Below are 12,031 nucleotides of genomic sequence, written 5' to 3' on the forward strand. Positions count from 1 at the left end.
TCACGGTGGTATTTCTGAGAAGGAGGAGGAGGAGGAGGAGGAGGAGAAGGAGGAGTAGGTACAGAGTCTAAATATTTTTTTTTAACTGTTTGGTGCTCTCTCTCTCTCTCTCTCTCTCTCTCTCTCTCTCTCTCTCTCTCTCTCTCTCTCTCTCTCTCTCTTCCCTTCCCCCTTTGGTGGTACCGCCAGGCTGGATGAGAAATGACTTGTCGCTGTCACACACACACACACACACACACACACACACACACACACACACACACACACACACACACACACACACACACAAAGATTTAACACTAGCTATCAACGGCACGCAAAAGCCATCAACAACAAAATCTCACACATACCAATGAATCTTACTAAATTATTCGCATGTGAGTAAACGTATACCCCCCCTGATCACCAAAAGCACTTAAAGCAGTATTATTAGAATCAGTAAGAGTTTTAGTATATGAAAAAACAGTACAGAATAAAACAGTATGGAATTAGGCCCGTATTTTTAAACATTTCTGCGCCCAAGAACACGTAATTTACTTGTCTTCCGTGGGAGTTTAGGGCATTCCCAGGAGTACTTTTATGACCCTGGTGGTAGTCTGAGCCTTCTTCTGTACGGTGAACCTAAAAGAACACTCATTATAACTCGATTAACCACCTTTTTGGCCTCTGGAAATAGTTCGTGTGAGGGGTGGGAGCATCTGACAATACCAACCTAAGTATCGGGTAAATCATTAAGCCCGCGTATTCTCGGCACCTCAGTTCGCCTGTTTGAAAAGTCTCTTGTAGATGTTCCTAAGCTTTTCATGGACTGTTTTGTGATCCTAGTGATAAGTTTTTTCACGACCTTTGCATTTAATTAAGGGGGCTTCGTGGTGCAGTGGTTAGCACACTCGGCTCACAACCGAGAGAGCCCGGGTTCGATTCCCGGGCGGAGTGGGAAAATTTGGGCGGCTTTTCCGATACCCTACGCCCCTGTCCACCCAGCCAGCAGTGAATGGGTACCAGGACCACAGACGTTGCGCCGACTAAACGAAACTTTCCAACTTATATTTTAATTAATATCCATGTTTGAGTTCCCACACGCAGAGTAAAACAGAGACCACTCCAGCCCAGAATGTATAAATAGATGAAATTAAAGGAAGTAAACAAACGGGGAAGTATATCAATGGCAAACAAGTGAAACATTTATAAGGACGAAGCAAAACCACAAACAAATAGGATAACTGGATAATCACCCATGAAAACCCGGTTAATCTTCTCTGTGGCCATAGTAAAGTCGTAATGAAAGCCCGATAGGTTTAAGAATATGAAGCTTAGTCTCCTCATCACCAAAAAAACACAAATAACAGTACCATTAGAATAAGTGTGAGTTTTAATTTGAAGGTGAGAAAATTTTAAGTCCCTTGATGAACACACACAGAAGTAGATGAGTATTACGGGTTTTTCTAAATAACTCGCATAGAAATAAACCTTAAGCCCCCTGACTACGACAACACGTATAGCAATAGTACGATAATCAGAGGGTGCATATCAACCGCGCATGCGCAGATCGCTAATGAGAATGCATAGTGATTAGAACCATTAGCCAGACCAACGAGACCCTGACCGGGGGATTACCTGGCCAAGGCGGATCATTTATGAGGTCATTCGTGACGTCATTACCTGTGACCTTGTGTATACCTGATGGATGGCGTGTCCACTTTTTTTTTTTTTACTCGTAACCTGTTTTTATTTTTTTTATTTTTTGTTTATTCTTCTCCTCCTCTCTCTAATCATCTCTTCTTTTCTTTTTTTCTGCCACGTTTCTATTTTTTTTATTTTTTATTACTCGTAAGCTTATTATTTTTTTACTCGTAACCTGTTTTTATTTTTTTTATTTTTTTGTTTATTCTTCTCCTCCTCTCTCTAATCATCTCTTCTTTTCTTTTTTTCTGCCACGTTTCTATTTTTTTTATTTTTTATTACTCGTAAGCTTATTATTTTTTTAAAGTTGTTTTTTGCTGTTGTATGTAGTTTGTCTTTTTTTCATGCTTATTCTCCTCTCTCTAATTATCTCTTCGTTTCTTATTTTTTCTTCTTTGTTTCTGATTTTTTTTTTTTTTTACTTGTAAGGTTATTTTTATTATTTTTGAAGTTGATATTTTTTGCTGTTCTACGTAGTTTCAATCTCATTTTCATGATTATTCTCTTCCTCTCCCTCTAATTATCCTTTCCTTTTTCTTCTCCAGATTTTACTCATTTTTTACTTCTATGTGTCTGCGTCTTTCTTTCTTTCTCTCTTTCTTGTAACTCTTATCTCCTGCTACCGAATCTCTGTTATGAAACGTTAGCCAAACACGCCTAACTCTCTCTTCCTAAATATTTAAGGCATATCCACTACAATGTCGACGTCTTCCTTTACTCTCGTCAACAAGTTTGTGTGCATGGGATATGAGTTAAGGTTGTTCTTTGGTGAGGGTCCTGCTTCCGTGCCTTCCCTAACGTGGCTTCAGTGACTAGACGGAGAGACAAACGGACCGAAACACGAGCAATCTGACTTTTACGACACAAGATAGAGAGGTAAAGAGACCGAGACGAGACCAACCTTTTATGACACAAGACAGAGAGGTAGAGAGACCGAGACCAGACCAACCTGACTTCCATGACAAAAGACAGAGAGGTAGAGAGACCGAGACGAGACTAACCTTTTATGACACAAGACAGAGAGGCAGAGAGACCGAGACGAGACCAACTTGACTTCCATGACACAAGGCAGACAGAGAGACAAACGCGTCTGAGATTAACCTGAGATTAAGACGCGATAAGATTAACCTGACCGACGCAAGACAGACAGCAGTTAAGACAAACCGAGACAAGACCAACCTATTTCAATGACATAAGACAGAAAGACAGACACACGAACCGAGACATCCATGGAGCCATCCAGATCAATAGACAGACAGACAGATGGCAAGACACAGACAGAGAACGACAGGCAAGGCATTAACGGGCACTTGAGTAGAACAAAGGACAGGGTGGGCCAAGATGGTGGGACGGGAAAGAGAAGCGGAAAGAAGCAATTATTTGACTACATGGCGTGACGTCTTAACGGAAGCATATATACTACCAGTGACATCTCAATAATGGACGGCGGACTCTTTTGATTTTGCGGCGCCCTTGTCATTAGGCCGCGAATTTTGGAAAATCAACCGCTTTGGTGCGAATCGCCATAACTCCCTTATTTCTGGGGCTACATATGTTTTTGGTATCAATCGACGGCAAAATGAAAGATATATTTTGTAATAAGCGACCGGGCTCAAAAACAGACTCGAAAGGGTAAATACAAGTTGCTAAAAATATTGGCTTGAGAAATATATGAAACTGTAACTATGGCAAAGGATTTTTTTTGTTAATTCTAAGAGGAGATGCAATGCCTTTTTTTCTCTTGCATGACAATAAAATATATAAAACTGAAACGCCGTGGATAAGAAAGAACGATTTTTGATAGTTTTAAGAGGAACTGAAATGCCTCTTTTGTCTATCCTGTACTGTAATTATATATCTTCTCTTTATTTTGTCACTTATCCCCACTTGTCTCTCTTTCTTACTGGTTCTTGCTTGCCTCGCGAGTGAATGGCGCTCCTTCGTTGCGGCTTATGACAGGGCGCCCCCGCATCAGACGTGCCACACCTCGCCTCATCAAGCACTGGGTAGAGTTGTCTGCCAAGCACGTGCATTTCCGGCGACTCTTTGGCGTTATCAGAAACTATGGTCGATATTCTCAGACGCTTCCGCCTCTCATATTCACAATTTCCAGAGACCGAAAAGGAGATTAGTCGCGTTCTCATAATTGTTTCTTCACGTTCATTGTACAGAAGAAAGGTCAGACTACCACCAGGGTCATGACAATACCTCTGGAAATGCTCAAAATTCCTGAAAAAAGCCTTGGCAAGTATGTGTACCTGGACGCCGAAATGTTTATAAATATGGCCCTATACATACAAGTGGAGGCACGGGGAGAATGCACAGCTACGTCGTTGACAATATGGTTATTCTGTTATCTTAGAGGCGACATCTATGAGGTATATACCTTGCAAATCCGGCTGGAATGATTAACCACCGACGTCACTTTTTTTGCAGTAAAGGAAAAAAAACCGCTATGTGCTGCACCTGTTAGAGAATGTAGAGACTGGTCAGTTTCAGAAGGAGAGGTGTCTTGATATTCCTTTCTTTACATCTTTGGTGAAAAAATATGCTGGACTATAGTCTGTTCACTTGAGTCTGACCCAAGCTGGCAACATAAACCTCAGCGTGTTCGTAAGCACAGTGCAGATTAGCAGAAAGTGTTGCGTGAGATAAACACAAACAGAGGTTAAAGAAAACTTGCCAGCCATAGCAGTAGCCAATCAGCACTCAGCTTGCAAACACACTCAGGTTTATGTTGTTAGCTTGGGTCGGACTTAAGTGAACAGACTTTAGTAATGGGAAGGAGACATGGGGGTAAAAAGCCTCCTTCCTCTACGGGCAGGATGTCACCTCTAATCATTATTATTTCCTTCATAAAAAAAAAGACGCACAAGTAGGAATTTGACAATTTTAATTCCTTTGTACGCCATTAAAGAAGAGAGTAAATAAAAAAAAGGGAAAGCGCAGGGTGAACGGAAAGACGCTAGACACTGACGTAAGAAACCAATGACATGTTTTGCATCTTTGGGTGAAAAAAAAAAAAACAACAGAAATCAAACGTACAAAAAAAAAAAAAAGCGACAAAGAAACATTATTGAAAAGACAAGGACATTATTCTCTTCCCCATTACCATCATCCCTTTTTTTTAACGTGCACAAGTACATATCCTACTTTTAAATGACTCAAGTACACGTGCTTTTCAGTCTCTCTCTCTCCCCCCCCCCCCCCTTCTGTTTGGATTCGGGCCCAATGCCACAGTGAAATAAATAAATGAGTTGCTTTATAAATACCTCCGCCTTGTGCCAACCAGAATCCTCTTTATGGTATAGAATGTTGCGTGAATTCCTTGATATCAGTCTGCATAGTAATCAGGCACGTCAGAAATAGAGCAGGAAATAGAGCTAGTAATTAAGAGAGAGAGAGAGAGAGAGAGAGAGAGAGAGAGAGAGAGAGAGAGATTAAAAGATAGATAAATAAACTGTACAATAATATGAGGTGGAACTGCGATACCACATGAAGCTCTAACCGGACTCTAGATTCTAGGATTAAGGATGAGCTCCGGGAGGGCAGCATGAGCCAATGCAAGATGGCGCCACTTCAAACACTGGCCAAAAACAACCCTACCGGCGCCACAAGCGAAGAACAAAAAAGCTGCTTAGTTTTTTTTTTTTTTTTTTTTTACGGGCCGTTTCATTTTCCGTCTTGAGTGGGTGTAGTGCATGGAGGAGTGAGTGACCGTGCCAAGATTACATTATCAAAGTGGCCCGTCCATCAGTCTCCCCCCTCTCCCCCCCCTGCCGGGCTCACTCTCTCTTAACTGTATTTACACGAGGGCATCAAGAGGTGTGTTTATTAAAGGTGTCAATAAACTACTACTGAAGGAGTATATTGACTTACTTCACGGCCGTCCATCTCTCTCTCTCTCTCTCTCTCTCTCTCTCTCTCTCTCTCTTTCTTCTTTTAAACCCTTTGCTACATTTTTTTCTCCTTTTTCGTCATTCTTTTCTTTTTCTAACCCTCCTCCCTCCTTTTCTCTCTCTCTCTCTCTCTCTCTCTCTCTCTCTCTCTCTCTCTCTCTCTGTTACTCCATTATACAACAACAAAAAAAGCTACGTTCGCGGCGCTCCGTGTTTTAATCAGTCAATGTGTGTGTGTGTGTGTGTGTGTGTGTGTGTGTGTGTGTGTGTGTGTGTGGTGGTAAGCGGACGGGCTGGACTAGACTGGCCTGGAGGGCGCTATGAAAGTCAAGGTTAGCATGATCCTGACTATACTGGACTCCACGCACGACCCGAGAGCCCTTGAATACGCTTTATACGAATACCGGTAGCAACAACGAATGTCATAACAATAACAAACCCGGAGACTCCATATAGGAATCATTAGTTCGTCTCCGTGTGTGTGGGCTGTCAATAACAACGCCAACACAAACAAAAACAAACCGGGTTACCTAACAGAGAATTTACTAGTTCGCCCACGTGTACTTGTGTGCGCGTGAATGAAGAAGTGCTGGTGGGAGGTGGCGTAGGCGGGTGGTCCGTTTTGTTGTGGTAACGAGTAGCCTGGTGATGAGACTCGGGGCGGCACGGCGTTGTTTCTCCGGCCTGCCATGCACCGCCAAGCTATACGAACGGTCAGCCAGTCAGCCACTCACCACCACCAGTATCTTATCGCCGCTTCTGACTGGGAAACTATAACCTCCGCTCCCACCACCACCTCTACAGTCCTATCGCTCCACATGTTCCTAGAGATACTCCTACTTCCTCTGTCTTGTCGAACACCCTTACATGAGTGTGACGTAACTTTTGAGAATTTGGTGGCTTGTGTAAAGATCGTATGTGGTGAAGCTGTAAGGCCGTGTTGGCAGTCACAAGTGGAGTGAAAGCAAGCAAGCATCATCACTTCGAGGCAATGGTGAGTTGTGAGGCTGACTCGTGATTTATTGTGTGTGATGTGGAAACTATGTGGTAAAACTTGTAAGGCTATTTTTGGTAGAGTCTAGTCACCTTTATCAGCACTGAAGGACATAATATTAATAAACATATCCTTACCCAAGCACACACATTTGGTAAGGCTTTCGTAGCTGTGGACCTTTCCATGGGTACTTTTTTATGACTCTGGTGGTAGTTTGACAAGCTTCTGTACCATGAACGTGAAAAAAACACTTATTGGAACGGATTTAACCTCTTTTTTGGCCTGTAGATATAATTGCAGAGAGAGAGAGAGAGAGAGAGAGAGAGAGAGAGAGAGAGAGAGAGAGAAGCGTCAAGGACTACCCACCTTAGGATCAAGGGGAAAAATAGTTGTGAAGCGACATCATGCATAGAGGGAGTGCTTAGTATATGCAGACTGTTCCTGGGGAGATGCTAATCGTGGCGGTGGTCAAAATCAGTTCTGCCCACGACCTTGAATGGTGGGCGGGGCGAGCGAGGTAGGCCGCTGCGTGACACTGAATATTTACAACAAACAAATAAAACAGGATAGAGCAGCATGATTACCCCAGCACGACCTCCGTTACAGATAAGACAAAGGATGTAAGCTCTATTATTTCTTCTTATCTTGCGGGCTTCATATTCCAAATCCACCTGCGCATCCATCCGTAAAAAAACAGCGAATACCTTTTTAATACCTCAGCAGGGAGAATGGATTGGCACGACGTATGAATATAAAACCTAAGAGACAGCAAATCTAGTCTGTATTTTCACTCTATAGACCGTCACCAACTATATACTCTAGCGTAAAAATATAATAATAATAATAATCTTAAGCTGGTATTATAAGACACTGTCGCTTCTTATATCAGCTATTTCTAAAGGCCAAAGAGGGGGTCAGTCGGGTTCTAATGATTGTTTCTTCAGGTTCATGATACAGAAGAAGGGTCAAACTACAACCAGGGTCATAAAACTACTCTTGGAAATGCCCACAACTCCTACGAAAGCCTTGTCAAATATGTGTTCTTGGGCGCCGAAATGTCATACAATGCGACCCTTAAAAAAGTGTCTGAAGGGTAAATGACCGACGCATCGTATGAAGACAACAATAACAGAGAAAATAAAGACCGCAACTCATCTTTTCTTCCCATCTTCCCTACTCATTCTAATCCCGCGTCTCCACTAAAGCGTAAAAACCTAAGAATATCGATCTAAAAAGTGAGTGAACGCTACGTAAATTTCTGGCACAATACAATACCCAACAATATTCAGTCTAGCGGAAGATAAAATTCCTCTCTATGACTAACGCTTTCAATAACTCTTTGTTGGTCGTATGTTTTTATCAGAAGAGATAGCAAGGCACGGTATGCAGGGTTTCCGGGTAGAGGTGGTGGTAGGGGGAGAGGGAGGGGGAAGGGGCAGGGGTGGGGAGTGGAGGGTTGGCTGATAGCATGCATAATATAGTCGTGATTCCAGGAGCCCTCTCAAGCCTCGCTCCTACTGGTCCCGCCGCGTATGAGAGAGAGGCCTTGAAAGTTTAACGTGTAGCGTGAGTCTGGTTTGATAGCATGACCCAGACTCTCTCTCTCTCTCTCTCTCTCTCTCTCTCTCTCTCTCTCTCTCTCTCTCTCTCTCTCTCTCTCTCTCTCTCTCTCTCTCTCTGTTGTTTTTGTGGTGTCCTACTCTTTTTCCTCCTTTTTTTTTTTTTTGTTTTCCTCTCTCTCTCTCTCTCTCTCTCTCTCTCTCTCTCTCTCTCTCTCTCTCTCTCTCTCTCTCTCTCTCTCTCTCTCTCTCTCTCTCTCTCTCCTATGCAGGTAACTAGGTGTATACAGGTGTAGCCGTGCGTGGGTTCGGAACATCAATCAGGGAGGATGTGTCATGACCCACTAAAACACGGCGTCCTAACTCGACCACCCGCCCCCCGGCCCAGTGGAGGAAGGCTACACGGGCGGGGCTGAGCAGTGGGGGTCTGTGAGGGGCGTGGTGGGGGGTAGGGGGCGTGGTTCCTGGCGCTCACTCTCCCTCTGTTGGGCTCATTTACGCCGGGTCGATAGGAACACTAAAGACGTAGGGAGGGACGAAGGAAGTCACGGTGCTCATTAACCTAATCAGCTGGATCGCTCGGCTTTCTGATCTATACTCCACTTTAAGCTTTTACCTGTGTTTTTTTTTCTACCTTCTCTTGTGTGGACTGCTATTATTCATCCTCTTCCTCCTGCTCCTACTACTGTTACTACAACTAATACTTCGACAACTATTACAAATACTACTGCTATTTCTGGTGATCTATACTCCATGCACTTTTATCTTTTTCCTTTGTTTTTTTTTTCTACCTTGCGTGTATTACTCTCCTCCTCCTCCTATTACTACTACAATTAACACTTCGTCTTCTACTACTATTACTATTTCTATGGTTGTTTACATATTGCATCACGGCGCATCAGTTAAATTTACAGGATAGGTCAGCGTTATTTATTGAGAGTGAGTGACCAGTGAGATTCCTTGTATAGTCTTCACCGAATACTGACCTAAACTCTTCGTGGGTATACTGTAGCAAGGTGTAACTCGTAGGGGCTTTATAAGAATGTGTGTGTGTGTGTGTGTGTGTGTGTGTGTGTGTGTGTGTGTGTGTGTAAAAGTGCTGGTTCGTCTCTTGGCACGTGCAGTAGACAGTGTGTGATGTGTGGCTTTCGCTTATGTATGTACCGTGTCATCTGTCACCTTCAAGCTTCACGGTTTACGCAGAGGGAGTGTGTGAGAGAGAGAGAGAGAGAGAGAGAGAGAGAGAGAGAGAGTTTTATATTTATAGTTTCTAATGACTAAGATTACAAAGCTAAGGACATCTGCATTCTCTCTCTCTCTCTCTCTCTCTCTCTCTCTCTCTCTCTCTCTCTCTCTCTCTCACACACACACACACCAACTCTCCCACACACACTCACTGAAGGCTGTTTGTCAATCGGTGGATCAACACTCAACTTCATCACTAACCTTCTGTCAGCATAACATTACATGGCATCACCCACAATACCATTCGCTACAAGTAATAATTTCTTATGGACAGGAAATCGACTTACGGCAAACACAACCAAATGGAAGACGAGAGAGAGAGAGAGAGAGAGAGAGAGAGAGAGAGAGAGAGAGAGAGAGAGAGAGAGAGAGAGAGAGAGAGAGAGAGAGAGTTATCATCATGGCCAAAAGTTTACCACCACAAAAATTACAGGTGCATGGAACGTGACAGTGTGTGTGTGTGTGTGTGTGTGTGTGTGTGTGTGTGTGTGTGTGTGTGTGTGTGTGTCATTCTGAGGCGTCATCCAATATTCGATCATGAACTCTGCGTGACTCTCGGCCATGCTTCACTACTATCTAATCTATCACTTTTATGTCCTGGTTGTTGGATACTCGAGAGGTTATTAAGAGGGCGTGGCCAAAAGACGTGACGAAGAGGAAAGTGTTCACCTGCGTTGTCTGCGGAATATGGATCACCGTGCTACAAGACTCTAATTTTGTGATCCACTTTTACCCTGAACTGACAGACGGAGACCAAGGTCATCCTGTTTATCCACTAACTGCTCTACGCCACCACCTACACCACCACCACCACAATACCAAGAGAGTGAGAGAGGTGGTCTTGAATGCTTGAAGAAGAGAAATCGGAAAAAAATGGGAAAGAAGAGAATGAAAATAAAAAGAGGAAGGAGGGATGGAAAAAGAATGAGGGAAGAGAGGAAGGATTGCAGTAGTGGTAACAGTAGTAGTAGTGGTATTAACTTTGTAATTCACTAACTACACGTCCTCACAAACGGGTCCCAAGTCTGGAAGGATGAATGTCAAGCAAAATTAATGTTCCGTCTGTTGTGTAACTCTTGTCTCGAGGGAAAGGTGCAAGGTCGCGGGTAATCCATATTCTGGGAAGCTCTTATGAGTAACGTGTTCTAAGAATAAAAAAAATGTATGCACAACGCGTTACATGATTGTTATTACTCGCGTTATGTTGCGCAGTGAGGGAGAGAAAAAAAAAGCGTCCTTGTGAAGAAAAATGGACTCGTGTTGATGCGTGTTTTGTTATGTTTTTGCTTTTTTTTACGGTACACAAAACACACCAAGGACAAAACGATACAAATAAACTAGATTCTCACAACACGCTGCCCCAGATAATACAAGCTCGAGGAAAATTAAATAGAGAGAGAAACATGACCCCTTCCGTTGGCCCGAGAGCGCTTCCCCTTCCCCGTGACACGCTACTAATATAGATCAAATAATAGGCTACTAATACGGACAAATCATGTGTTGGATAGATAATGGTAATATTTTTTTGGGGGGGTTTCTTTGCTTTTATTTATTCTAGTTTCTTTCTCTGTAGCTTTTTCACTATTCTAAGCACTTCCATCTTTTTCTCTCTAGCTTTATTTTTTCATTCTATTTTCTTCCTTCTCTCTTATTTGTAGCTTTTGTCTATTATATTTTCTTCCTCTTCTTCGTAGCTTTTCTCCATTCTAGTTTCTTCCTCCTTCCTTCTTCGTAGATTCTGCCTATTCTATTTTCTTCCTTCTTTCTTTTTCGTAGCTTTTCTCATTTCCAGTTTTTTTCCTTCTTTCTTCTTCGTAGCTTTTGCCCACTCGAACTTCTTTCTTCTTCGTGTCTCTCCTCCATTCTAGTTTCTTCCCTCTTTCTTCTTCGTCGTGGCTTTTACCTCATCTCGTTTACCCCTTCCTTTTTTTTCTCTGCGGTGCTGCTCACAAGCTTTCTCTCTTTGGGCCTGCGTGAGTGTGGGTGTGCGTGTGTACCTACTATCTATCTCTGCTTTGAATGCCTCATGGACGCGCGCCAACGCAAACAAACACGGCTGAGTGATTATCCCTGCACTGAGTTGAGCTTCTCCAAGGCACACCTTCGCGGAGTCATATTCTTAAACATTTCGGAGCCCAAGTAACTACACATACCTAACAAGGCTTTCGTAGGAGTTGTGGGTCTTTCCATGGGTAGTTTTATGACTCTGGTGGTAGTATGACGAAGTTTCTGGAATGTGAACGTGAAGAAACACTCAGAAGAACGTATGTAGCCTCTTTTGTGGCCTGTAGAAATAATTGATGTGAGTCGGAAACGTCTAAGAATACTGACCTAACCCTCTGCCTCTCCCCCTCTCTTTCCGTCTCTCTTCTCGCTTTCCTCAGTATTTACTTCCCCGGATACACAGAGACGGTCCTTGCTGTTTAACTTTGGCAATAATATTTGAAGGCAGTATCTGCATTTCCTTTGCTAGTAAACAAGGATTTAATTTTGGGGGGGTCGTCTTTCTCAATATTTATCTTCTATACCCAAAGATATGTTAACGGTGTTTAACTTCGGTAGCAACGTTAATATAGATATTGAAGCATTAGAAAGGGCTTATTAATTATTTTTTTTAACACTGCAGGTGGAAGCAAAGTTTGAGGATTGCC

General features: G+C 42.9%; 1 protein-coding gene across 7 annotated transcripts in view; it reads left to right on the top strand.

Moving 5' to 3' along the window:
- The window catches only part of LOC126999875 (calpain-5-like), a 41,194-nt gene that overhangs the window by 2,736 nt on the left and 26,427 nt on the right, over nucleotides 1–12,031 (top strand). Inside the window, exon 1 of one of the 7 annotated variants that reach the window (XM_050862985.1) lies at nucleotides 6,249–6,576. The exons of the other annotated variants lie outside the window; for them this stretch is intronic. The gene's annotated coding sequence lies outside the window, so the exon portion shown is untranslated. Of the gene's footprint in view, nucleotides 1–6,248; nucleotides 6,577–12,031 lie in introns of those variants that run through there. 7 annotated transcript variants of the gene reach the window in all.

The sequence above is a fragment of the Eriocheir sinensis genome, chromosome 17, assembly GCF_024679095.1.
Source record: "Eriocheir sinensis breed Jianghai 21 chromosome 17, ASM2467909v1, whole genome shotgun sequence".
In the NCBI taxonomy this organism is placed as follows: domain Eukaryota; kingdom Metazoa; phylum Arthropoda; class Malacostraca; order Decapoda; family Varunidae; genus Eriocheir; species Eriocheir sinensis.